The following is a 13,622-nucleotide window of genomic DNA, read 5'->3' as shown; positions in this document are numbered from 1 at the left end:
GATGAACGTGCTGGAAAGGTAGGGCGACCGCGTACGGCAACCACAGAGGGCAACGCGCAACTAGTGCAGCAGGTGATCCAACAGCGGCCTCGGGTTTCCGTTCGCCGTGTTGCAGCTGCGGTCCAAATGACGCCAACGTCCACGTATCGTCTCATGCGCCAGAGTTTACACCTCTATCCATACAAAATTCAAACGCGGCAACCCCTCAGCGCCGCTACCATTGCTGCACGAGAGACATTCGCTAACGATATAGTGCACAGGATTGATGACGGCGATATGCATGTGGACAGCATTTGGTTTACTGACGAAGCTTATTTTTACCTGGACGGCTTCGTCAATAAACAGAACTGGCGCATATGGGGAACCGAAAAGCCCCACTTTGCAGTCCCATCGTCCCTGCATCCTCAAAAAGTACTGGTCTGGGCCGCCATGTCTTCCAAAGGAATCATTGGCCCATTTTTCAGATCCGAAACGATTACTGCATCACGCTATCTGGACATTCTTCGTGAATTTGTGGCGGTACAAACTGCCTTAGACGACACTGCGAACACCTCGTGGTTTATGCAAGATGGTGCCCGGCCACATCGCACGGCCGACGTCTTTAATTTCCTGAATGAATATTTCGATGATCGTGTGATTGCTTTGCGCTATCCGAAACATACAGGAGGCGGCGTGGATTGGCCTCCCTATTCGCCAGACATGAACCCCTGTGACTTCTTTCTGTGGGGACACTTGAAAGACCAGGTGTACCGCCAGAATCCAGAAACAATTGAACAGCTGAAGCAGTACATCTCATCTGCATGTGAAGCCATTCCGCCAGACACGTTGTCAAAGGTTTCGGGTAATTTCATTCAGAGACTACGCCATATTATTGCTACGCATGGTGGATATGTGGAAAATATCGTACTATAGAGTTTCCCAGACAGCAGCGCCATCTGTTGTTGAAAATTGTAACTACTGTAATTTCGACAGTTTGTCTGCCTGAAAATGTACTGTTATCCCAAGCATATTGCAACAAACGGTGTATTTCTATCGCTGCTCGTTTAGTTTTTATTGCCGTTTCAAATATACCGGTCATTTTTGAAACACCCTATATATATATACTCCTGGAAATGGAAAAAAGAACACATTGACACCGGTGTGTCAGACCCACCATACTTGCTCCGGACACTGCGAGAGGGCTGTACAAGCAATGATCACACGCACGGCACAGCGGACACACCAGGAACCGCGGTGTTGGCCGTCGAATGGCGCTAGCTGCGCAGCATTTGTGCACCGCCGCCGTCAGTGTCAGCCAGTTTGCCGTGGCATACGGAGCTCCATCGCAGTCTTTAACACTGGTAGCATGCTGCGACAGCGTGGACGTGAACCGTATGTGCAGTTGACGGACTTTGAGCGAGGGCGTATAGTGGGCACGCGGGAGGTCGGGTGGACGTACCGCCGAATTGCTCAACACGTGGGGCGTGAGGTCTCCACAGTACATCGATGTTGTCGCCAGTGGTCGGCGGAAGGTGCACGTGCCCGTCGACCTGGGACCGGACCGCAGCGACGCACGGATGCACGCCAAGACCGTAGGATCCTACGCAGTGCCGTAGGGGACCGCACCGCCACTTCCCAGCAAATTAGGGACACTGTTGCTCCTGGGGTATCGGCGAGGACCATTCGCAACCGTCTCCATGAAGCTGGGCTACGGTCCCGCACACCGTTAGGCCGTCTTCCGCTCACGCCCCAACATCGTGCAGCCCGCCTCCAGTGGTGTCGCGACAGGCGTGAATGGAGGGACGAATGGAGACGTGTCGTCTTCAGCGATGAGAGTCGCTTCTGCCTTGGTGCCAATGATGGTCGTATGCGTGTTTGGCGCCGTGCAGGTGAGCGCCACAATCAGGACTGCATACGATCGAGGCACACAGGGCCAACACCCGGCATCATGGTGTGGGGAGCGATCTCCTACACTGGCCGTACACCACTGGTGATCGTCGAGGGGACACTGAATAGTGCACGGTACATCCAAACCGTCATCGAACCCATCGTTCTACCATTCCTAGACCGGCAAGGGAACTTGCTGTTCCAACAGGACAATGCACGTCCGCATGTATCCCGTGCCACCCAACGTGCTCTAGAAGGTGTAAGTCAACTACCCTGGCCAGCAAGATCTCCGGATCTGTCCCCCATTGAGCATGTTTGGGACTGGATGAAGCGTCGTCTCACGCGGTCTGCACGTCCAGCACGAACGCTGGTCCAACTGAGGCGCCAAGTGGAAATGGCATTGCAAGCCGTTCCACAGGACTACATCCAGCATCTCTACGATCGTCTCCATGGGAGAATAGCAGCCTGCATTGCTGCGAAAGGTGGATATACACTGTACTAGTGTCGACATTGTGCATGCTCTGTTGCCTGTGTCTATGTGCCTGTGGTTCTGTCAGTGTGATCATGTGATGTATGGCTCTGAGCACTATGGGACTTAACAGCTATGGTCATCAGTCCCCTAGAACCTAGAACTACTTAAACCTAACTAACCTAAGGACATCACACAACACCCAGCCATCACGAGGCAGAGAAAATCCCTGACCCCGCCGGGAATCGAACCCGGGAACCCGGGCGTGGGAAGCGAGAACGCTACCGCACGACCACGAGATGCGGGCTCATGTGATGTATCTGACCCCAGGAATGTGTCAATAAAGTTTCCCCTTCCTGGGACAATGAATTCACGGTGTTCTTATTTCAATTTCCAGGAGTATATGGTGGTCCATTGATAGTGACCGGGCCAAATATCTCCCGAAATAAGCATCAAACGAAAAAACTGCAAAGAACGAAACTCGTCTAGCTTGAAAGGGGAAACCAGATGGCGATATGGTTGGCACGTAAGATGGCGCTGCCATAGGTCAAACGGATATCAACTGCGCTTTTTTAAATCGGAACCCCCATTTTTTATTACATATTCGTGTAGTACGTAAAGAAATATGAATGTTTTAGTTGGACCATTTTTTTCGCTTTGTGATAGATGGCGCTGTAATAGTTACAAACGTGTAAGTACATGGTATCACGTAACATTCATCCAGTGCGGACGGTATTTGCTTCGTGATACATTACCCGTGTTAAAATGGACCGTTTACCAATTGCGGAAAAGGTCGATATCGTGTTGATGTATGGCTATTGTGATCAAAATGCCCAACGGGCGTGTGCTATGTATGCTGCTCGGTATCCTGGAAGACATCATCCAAGTCCGGACCGTTCGCCGGACAGTTACGTAATTTAAGGAAACAGGAAGTGTTCAGCCACATGTGAAACGTCAACCACGACCTGCAACAAATGATGATGCCTAAGTAGGTGTTTTAGCTGCAGTCGCGGCTAATCCATACATCAGTAGCAGACAAATTGCGCGAGAATCGAAAATTTCAAAAATGTCGGTGTTGAGAATGCTACATCAACATCGATTGCACCCGTACCTTATTTCTATGCACCAGGAATTGCATGGCGACGACTTTGAACGTCGTGAACAGTTCTGCCACCGGGCACAAGAGAAATTACGGGACGATGAAAGATTTTTTGCACGCGTTCTATTTAGCAACGAATAGTCATTCACCAACAGCGGTAACGTAAACCGGCATAATGTGCACTATTGGGCAACGGAAAATCCACGATGGCTGCGACAAGTGGAACATTAGCGACCTTGGCGGGTTAATGTATGGTGCGGCATTGTGGGAGGAAGGATAATTGGCGCCCATTTTATGGATGGCAATCTAAATAGTGCAATGTATGCTGATTTCCTACGTAATGTTCTACCGATGCTATTACAGGATGTTTCACTGCATGTCAGAATGGCGATGTACTTCCAACATGATAGACGTCCGGCACATAGCTCGCGTGAGGGTTGAAGCGGTATTGAATAGCATATTTCATTACAGGTGGATTGGTCGTCGAAGCACCATACCATGACCCGCACGTTCACCGGATCTGACGTCCCCGGATTTCTTTCTGTGGGGAAAGTTGAAGGATATTTGCTATCGTGATCCACCAACATCGCCTGATAACATGCGTCAGCGCATTGTCAATTCATGTGCGAACATTATGAAAGGCGAACTAGTCGCTGTTGAGAGGAATGTCGTTACACGTATTGCCAAATGCATTGAGGTTGACGTACATCATTTTGAACATTTATTGCATTAATGTGGTACTTACAGGTAATCACGCTGTAGCAGCATGCGTTCTCAGAAATGATAAGTTTACAAAGGTACATGTATTACATTGGAACAACCGAAATAAAATGTTGAAATGTACCTACGTTCTGTATTTTAATTTAAAAACTACCTGTTACCAACGGTTCGTCTAAAATTGTGAGCGATATGTTTGTGACTATTACAGCGCCATCTGTCACAAAGCGAAAAAAGTGGTCCAACTAAAACATTCATATTTCTTAACGTACTACACGAATATGTAATAAAAATGGGGGTTTCTATTTAAAAATCGCAGTTGATGTCCGTTTGCCCTATGACAGCGCCATCTAGCTGGCCAACCATAGCGCCATCTGGTTTTCCCCTTCAAGCTAGACAAGTTTCGTTCTTTTTAGTTTTTTCGTTTGACGCTTATTTCGTGAGATATTTGACCCGATCACTATCAATGGACCACCGTGCGGATCACACCTTAGTGCCATACAGTATAGTTCTTCATATTTTAGATGGGGGGGGGGGGGGTTACATATAATTAGGAAAGCAACACCTGAAGAGATAGGAGTTCATTTTTGTTTGGCAGGGAGACAAGTGGCGGTGCCCCGTAGGGATGGCTATGATTATGTTTTATTTCTTTTGTTAGGTAAAAAAAGTGATCAGCGCATCTGACTGCCATTAAAAAAAAGAAGGTGGATAGAGCATCTGTCTTGTAAGCAGTAGATCCTGGGTTCGAGTCCCGGTGGGGGCACACATTTTCAACTGTCCCCATTGACTTATATCAACGCCTGTATGCAGCTAGGGGTATTCATTTCATTGTAATTTATTGAAGATGACGTCCATAGTAACAACTAGCGACATTTGACAATGATTAAAATACTGGAAATACCTCCCCTTGACGACTGTGGCTCTAGAAATATTAGTATCTGTACCAGGATACAATTTTCCACGTAAATTTTTTCATCCCCCTTACTGCTATTGATTCTCTGAAGTCGCAATTTTCCACATCAAATCTACACCTCCCATACGACCAGACAGTCAATTTCTTTGCACATGTCGGAACACTGACCACTGTAACTTTACACTCTAACACATACAAATTTCAGCCGGCCGGTGTGGCCGTGCGGTTCCAGGCGCTTCAGTCTGGAACCGCGCAACCGCTGCGGTCGCAGGTTCGAATCCTGCCTCGGGCATGGATGTGTGTGATGTCCTTAGGTTAGTTAGGTTTAAGTAGTTCTAAGTTCTAGGGGACTGATAACCACAGATGTTAAGTCCCATAGTGCTCAGAGCCATTTGTACCATTTTTGAACGTACAAATTTCCGTTTATCGTTTAAATATGCATAGTATCTGAAAAAATTATGATATGTCCGCACTCACATCGGCTAGGTGTCTCGATTCTCCTCACTTCTAGGGAGTTATTTGACGTTCAAGTCTTCCAGCCAATCAGATTCGAAAATATACTGCATGTACTTTCAGTCATCACTTCCAGAAGGTGCTGTATCTCACCAAGGCTCTCTCAAACAAGTTTTGTTACATGGTCTAGAATACGATGACTTCGATCAGTATTGAAATTAAACGATGCATTCTGGATGTCCTGAGAGAGTTCTGCGGCCTGCGACTTTGGATGTAAGCTACATTTTTGTGACCGTCTGGCAGTCCGGTCACCCTGCAGCAGCAGTCCCCTTTGTTCGCGGTGACGTCCTTTGCCACGTCAAGTGGATAATTCCAGTTGCAGCACACACACATCAAACCACTAGACCTAATTGTCCCAGAATACCGCGTTTCTATTGGCTAATGGTGATTCAGGTGTCCCAGAATACTGCGTTCGTATTGGCTGACGCTGAATCAGTGAAAGTATATAAACCCTACCTCCTCCATTCTCATTCTGCCTTTGTGTGAATTCGATTGTCTTGTTCTCGCTCGTGTGCGTTAGTTGTTAGTATGATTCGTCCCTGATCTAACAGGAAGCATTCATCAGCCTCAAGCAGCAGCAGGGCCAGTGGCGGAAAGCGGCAGAGACCGTTAGAGGAGGATGGAGAATTACCTAGTAAGTAACGATTCAAATCGAAAACTGCCTCTTTTTTTCACTAAGAATTTCGTAGTATTGAATACATGTCGTTTTATTGTTTCAGCATATATCCACCGAATCTCTGATGAACAAAGCGCTGAGATGCATCAGCACCACTAACAGCAGTGACGGATGCATCAGTGGCAGTAACAGCTGCAGTTACATCACTGTAAGTATATATTTTCTTCCTCCTCTTCATAGTATACGTAATTTGTTACGACCACCGTGTCGGAGGTTGTTTTAGATGATTTTCAGGGACCAAAATCGATAAATGTAACTTTTTCACTAAGAAATTCGTAGTATGGAATACATGTCGTCTTACTGTATCAGGATATGCCTACTGAAAGCCAAAAAACAGCATTGTAAGTAGTATATATAAATTTCCCCTTCATAGTACTGTGTATATATAATATGTTGCTGTTTTACAAAAATTTCACCGTATATGTAATATGGTGCATGTTCTCTGTTGTTGTAGATGATTTCCTGGCAGAAGAAGAATAGGGAGGGGTATGCACTGAGAATATGTAGGAGCCATTTCAGATCTTCTGTAAGTGCATATTGTAAAAAAAAAATAGTTTTTTATTTAATCAATATTTTTCTGTTGCAGGTGGTGTCAATGAGATGGGGCTCTGGGTTGAGCCGAGGAAAATATGGCACAGTGGGTGGAGGAGATGGCAAGGGGGCTGTGTCACCATGAGGTGGTGTCGGATGATCTGAGAGAGATGCAAAGGAGCCAGAGCGAAATAGGTAATTTATTTACAAATAACCAGTATTCTTTCTTTCCTTACAGTAGAAAGCGATGTCTGGAATGTTGTACTTAATTTTTGTTCTCTCTCTCTTCTACGGGGGCTATGTTAGGGGAACAATTCCCTCGACACGCCGTGGCTTTGGCATGCGTACTGGGGCCGATGCCTGCTTTACCCAAGCAGGGGCCAGCTATGTGAGAAGCCGCCGCCACCACTGTCACCTCTCTCACACCAGCTCCGCTCTGGCGTCCATGGACCACTCTCCCTCCCACAAGCGAGTCGGGGTCGGAGCAGCAGCAACAGCCACAGCTGGGCTGCTCGCACTGTCACAATACCACGATGTCGCCTCCTTCTCCACCTTCTCGTCCTCGCCGATCTCGCAAGGTATGGGCACTTAACGCTCATCACCTCACTACAAACGACTTCGTCATTTACTTTTAGTAGTGATAGTTGTAATCCTGTGGCTAGCGGCAGTTCCCTCTTCCGTCCTTTAAGTGAAGGACATCAGGTCAGTGACACCATGTTAAAGTTAGAATTGTTGGTGATAAGAGACGCCTTTGAGGATCAAATCTCGTTCCCTACAATCGAGAATTCGGCAGGGGGGTACCGGACCCTGTTGGGTTTCGAAGAGAATGCCTTCCTGCCATGGAAACGGAGCTTCTCAAGGCTGTTTTCTGCAGTATTCAGCCATTCCATTAAATGCAGGGCAGTACTGTGCATCAAACTTTTGCGCCCCCCCACCCTCCCCCAAAATTGCCTCTGGCGTTGAAGAGACGAGTCTTCATTGTCTCTGGGGGAGGGAGGAGCAGAGGGATAATCGCATGATAACGTGGAGCACATAAATCAACGAGTGATTTTGTGAGTCCACCTTGAGAGCTACACTGACCAAGTTTTCTGAGATGGAAGTTAGGGGGTCAGCTAAAGCACTCAGCCGAATACTACACCTGGGCATCCATACCCATTTCTATGGTCCGGTAAACTGAGGTCCAGCTATATCAAACTCCCTAAAGCTATAGCTATTAAGAGGGCATGCATTGATGCCAAAAATAAAAATGATCAGGCTTGTTTTGCATTGTCAGTCGTGGCATGTGAGATAAATTACAATTACAGAGATCATCCTGAGTGTCCTGGTACTTACCATGTGCCTAAAGATACTATCCCCAGGGTGCATAAGTTTGACAGTATCAAGTTCCTCATTAAAGTCCAGCACATACATAAATTTGAGGCGCAGAATACCGGTATGTCGGTTCATCTTAGGGCCTGGAGAAAGGCAAGTCAGGTGAGAAGAACAAGTATATAGTCTTTGGCCCCCTACATTTCTCAATATTTGCCAGTGATTGTAAGATGCATGTAAATATGCTGTTACTCTCTGATGAGAAAAATAAGGAGAAAGGCTATTATGATTATGTTTGGATCAAAGACCTGTCCTGACTCGCCGGCCGTTGTGGCCGAGCGGCTCTAGGCGCTTCAGTCTGGAACCGCGCGACCGCTACGGTCGCAGGTTCGAATCCTGCCTCGGGCATGGATGTCTGTGATGTCCTTAGGTTAGTTAGGTTTAAGTAGTTCTAAGTTCTAGGGGACTGATGACCTCAGATGTTAAGTCCCATAGTGCTCAGAGCCATTTGAACCATTTGCCCTGACTCCTTTCCTCCTAATTGTCAAATAATGATTGTGTAAAGCATATTTGATTAAGATGTTTGAATTAGTTTTCCACGAGCGAGTATTTAGCACAAAGCACGTAGTAGATTGCGCTTCGAAGGACCCAGTACATATTTTATGTCTACTGAGGAAAATAAATTGACAAAGTTTAAGAATACTCACGATCAGAATCGATGCCTGTTTGTGATGTACGCCGACTTTGAATGCCTCCTCGCTCCTGTGACCCGCAGTGAAAGTGACCCGCCGAGCGGTGTGGCCGTGTGGTTCTAGGCGCTTCAGTCTGGAACCGCGTGACCGCTACGGTCGCAGGTTCGAATCCTGCCTCGGGCATGGATGTGTGTGATGTCCTTAGGTTAGTTAGGTTTAAGTAGTTCTAAGTTCTAGGGGACTGATGACCACAGATTTTAAGCCCCATAGTGCTCAGAGCCATTTGAACCATTTTGAAAGTGACCCAATAGCCTCATATAGTACCTTCACATAAAAACACTTACCATATGCGGCAGCGTCTTATTGTTCGAGTCTTAACTAATACAAATATATTGTCAGGGATAATCTTGCATTTTGGCTTGTCACTGAGCTCGAAAACTTTCATGGGAGGTTGATAAGCTCTACAGTGACAACGTTCCCATGACAAAATCAAAGGAGAATGAAGATTTGTACAATAATGCTGTTGACTGTCGTATTTGTGGGCTGCCATTAGATAGAAAAGCGGAGACTCCTCATAGGAATCATTGTCATCTTTTATGGGGAAGTTCTGTGGTGCATCTCAGAATACATGCAGTTTGAAGTACCAGTTATCAAGGCACATACCTGTTCTCTTTGATAATTTAAGTGGGTATCATGCTTACTTTCTTGCTGAGAACTTGTCTGACTTCAGTGTGGATAATGATCAGGTTAGTGTCCTACCTGAGAGCGTCGAGAAAAACATTTCATTCTACAAAAGAATGACGCCAAGAATTACTCTCCACTTCCTTGACTCGCTACGTTTTACGTAGGTGCCACTCCAGAAGCTCGTTGAAACTCTACCTCAGGAGGATATGCTCATTACTCGAGTTGCAGTCCCGGGAAAAGTTTAAATTTGTGACTAGGAAGAGGGTTTCCCATATGAGCATCTGGATAGTATGGCAAACCTCAACGAATCCAGGCTACAGGAATTAACTGCATTCTCCAGCAACCTTACAGGCAATGCCATAATGGATGCAGAATACGAACATGCTGTGTATGTCTGGCGGGAATTCAACATCATCACTTGAGAAGAGTATGCGTGGCTTTACATGGACATAGATATGTGCTAGCTTGTGGACGTTTTCGAGAAATTCCAGAGTCTATGCATGACCACATGTTCTCTGGATACCACCTTTCATTACAGGGCACTTGTGTTGTCTTGGGACGCTATGCTCAAGAAAATGATGCACGGCATCGAATTAGTGACTGATCCAGATGTCCTCCTTTTCTTTGAGTGAAGAATCTGTGGGGGACTTTGCGAATGTTTCCATAGGCACGCCAAGGCAAACAGCCCACGAATGGTATGGGCAATGGGGCGTAAGAAAATTCAGAACTAGACCAGATTTTAAACAGGTCATCATATTCAATGAGAACTTTGTTGCTGTGGAGATGGGAAGTTTATCGACCTTATGAAAGATCTACGTCTACATCTACATGGTTACTCTGCAATTCACACTTAAGTGCCTGGCAGAGGGTTCAGCGCACCTTTTTCATACTACTTCTCTACCATTCCAATCTCGAATGGCGCGTGGGAAAAAGGAACATCTAAACCTTTACATTCGGGCTCTGATTTCTCTTATTTTATTATTATGATCATTTCTCCTTACATTGGTGAGTGTCAACAAAATATTTACGCATTCGGAAGTCAAAGTTGGTGATTGAAACTTCGTAAACAGATCTCACCGCAAAGAAAAACACCTCTCTTTCAGTGACTGCCACCCCAACTCGCGTATCATATCAGTAACACTCTCACCCCTATTGCGCGATAACACGAAACGAGCTGCCCTTCTTTGCACTTCTTCGATGTCCTCCGTCAATCCTACCTGGTAAGGATCCCATAACGCGCAGCAATATTCCAGCAGAGGACGGACATGTGTAACGTAGGCTCTCTCTTTAGTGGGTTTGTCGCAACTTCTAAGTATTCTGCCAACAAAATGCAGTCTTTGTTTCGCCTTCCCCACAATATTATCTATGTGGTCTTTCCAATTTAAGTTGCTCGTAATTGTAATTCCTAGGTGTTTAGTCGAATTGACAGCCCTTAGATTTGTGCGACTTATCGTATATACAAAATTTATCAGATTCCTTTTAGTACCCCTGTGGATGACTTCGCACTTTTCTTTGTTTAGTGCCAATTGCCACTTTTCGCACCATACAGAAATTCACTCTAGATCATTTTGTGATTGGAATTGATCGTCTGATGCTTTTACCACACGGTAAATTACAGCGTCATCTGCAAACAATCTAAGGGGGCTATTCAGATTATCACCTAGATCATTTATACAGGGTGTTACAAAAAGGTACGGCCAAACTTTCAGGAAACATTCCTCACACACAAATAAAGAAAAGATGTTATGTGGACATGTGTCCGGAAACGCTTAATTTCCATGTTAGAGCTCATTTTAGTTTCGTCCACCTACGCTCAATGGAGCACGTTGTCATGATTTCATACGGGATACTCTACCTGTGCTGCTAGAGCATGTGCCTTTACAAGTACGACACAACATGTGGTTCATGGGCGATGGAGCTCCTGCACATTTCAGTCGAAGTGTTCGTACGCTTCTCAGCAACAGATTCGGTGACCGATTGATTGGTAGAGGCGGACCAATTCCATGCCCTCCACGCTTTCCTGACCTCAACCGTCTTGACTGTCATCTATGGGGGCATTTGAAAGCTCTTGTCTACGCAACCCCGGTACCAAATGTAGAGACTCTTCGTGCTCGTATTGTGGACGGCTGTGATACAATACGCCATTCTCCAGGGCTGCATCAGCGCATCAGGGATTCCATGCGACGGAGGGTGGATCCATGTATCCTCGCTAACGGAGGACATTTTGAACATTTCCTGTAACAAAGTGTTTGAAGTGACGCTGGTACGTTCTATTGCTGTGTGTTTATATTCCATGATTAATGTGATTTGAAGAGAAGTAATAAAATGAGCTCTAACATGGAAAGTAAGCGTTTCCGGACACATGTCCACAAAACATATTTTCTTTCTTTGTGTGTGAGGAATCTTTCCTGAAAGTTTGGCCGTACCTTTCTGTAACACCCAGTATAAATCAGGAACAAAAGAGGGCCTATGACACTACCCTGCGGAACGCCAGATATCACTCGATGATTTACCGTCTATAACCTCGAACTGTGACATCTCTGAGAGGAAATCACGAATCCAGTCACAAAACTGAGGCGATACTACATATGCACGCAATGTGATTAATAGTCGCTTGTGGGGAACGGTATCAAAAGCCTTCCGGAAATCTAGGGATATGGAATCGATCTGAGATCCCTTGTCGACAGCATTCATTACTTCATGGGAATAAAGAGCTAGCTGTGTTGCACAAGAACGATATTTTCTGAATACCTGTTGGTTATGTATCAATAAGTCATTTTCGTCAAGGTGATTCATAATGTTCTAGTTCAGTATATGCTCCAAAATCCTACTGCAAATTGAGGTCAGTGATATGGGTCTGTAATTCAATGGGTTACTCCTATTTCCCTTCTTGAATATTGGTGTGATCTGCACTACTTTCCAGTCTTTAGGAACAGACCTTCCGTCAAGTGAGAGGTTATATGTGATTGCTAAGAAAGGCGCTATTGTGTCAGCATACTCTGAGAGAAACCTGATTGGTATACCATCTGGACCGGAAGACTTGCCTTTCTTAAGTGATTTGAGTTGTTTCGCAACACCTAAGATATCTACTTTTATGTCACTCATGCTAACAGCTGTTCCGGTTTCGAATTCTGTAACCATTACTCCGTCTTCTTTCGTGAAGGAATTACGGAAAACTATATTTAGTCGGTTCCTAGAATGGGCGGCTACTAAAGTCGTATGTATTACAAGTTAGTGGCGGCCTCAACCAACCTCGTGATCTGGAAGATCAGGTTGTACTCGGCAACACGCCACAAATCCAACCACTAAATCTCATAATGGAACAACCTGGAAAATCTCACTACCCAGGCCTCAGTCAATAGACTGGAACAGCGATGAGCATCGGATTCCGGGGGCTGACGGACATCATGAGAAGAATCGGAGCTTCTCAAACTCCCTCAAGACAAAACATAAACGCTACATCGCAACACTCAATGTGAACATACTAATCAAGACGGGCAATATGAAACAGCTCACGGATGCTTGAGACAGGTTCAAGATCAAAATTTGCGCACTACAAAAACAAGATTCCCAGATGAAGAGCAGTTCCATGCAGGGAACTATAGAATATACAAGGGAAAACCACAGGTGCACAAGAAGAACCTCAGGCTCTATGGCACAGGGTTCGCAGTACACAGGACGATAACAGACGCAGTAATGGACTTCACATCGCCTAACGAAAGAATCAGCACACTGACAATTAAATCGGCAAACAGGGAATACGCGATCATAAAGGCACACGCACAAAAAAATGACCACAACAGGAAGGAACTAGTTGCCATTGAGGACTTCTGGACAGTAATGGAGGAGACAATCAAGAAAATACCTACACACCGAACTAAAATTATTCTAGGAGCCTTCAACGCAAAACTAGGAAAAGAACAAAAATACAGACACATTACAGGAAGATACACACCACACCGTGACACAAACCTAAACGGGAGACACCTGATAGAATTCTGCGAGACTCATGACCTCAAAGTCATGTCAACGAACTTCAAGAAACCCATAAAAAAGTAACCACATGGACACTCCCAAATGGCAAGAGAGAATTACAAATCGACCACGTCGTAATACAAAGAGAAGCACAAAGGGAAATCCAGAACATCAACACA

This window comes from Schistocerca nitens, chromosome 3 (assembly GCF_023898315.1).
Source record: "Schistocerca nitens isolate TAMUIC-IGC-003100 chromosome 3, iqSchNite1.1, whole genome shotgun sequence".
Classification (NCBI taxonomy): Eukaryota; Metazoa; Arthropoda; class Insecta; order Orthoptera; family Acrididae; genus Schistocerca; species Schistocerca nitens.
This window is presented reverse-complemented; position numbering follows the sequence as displayed.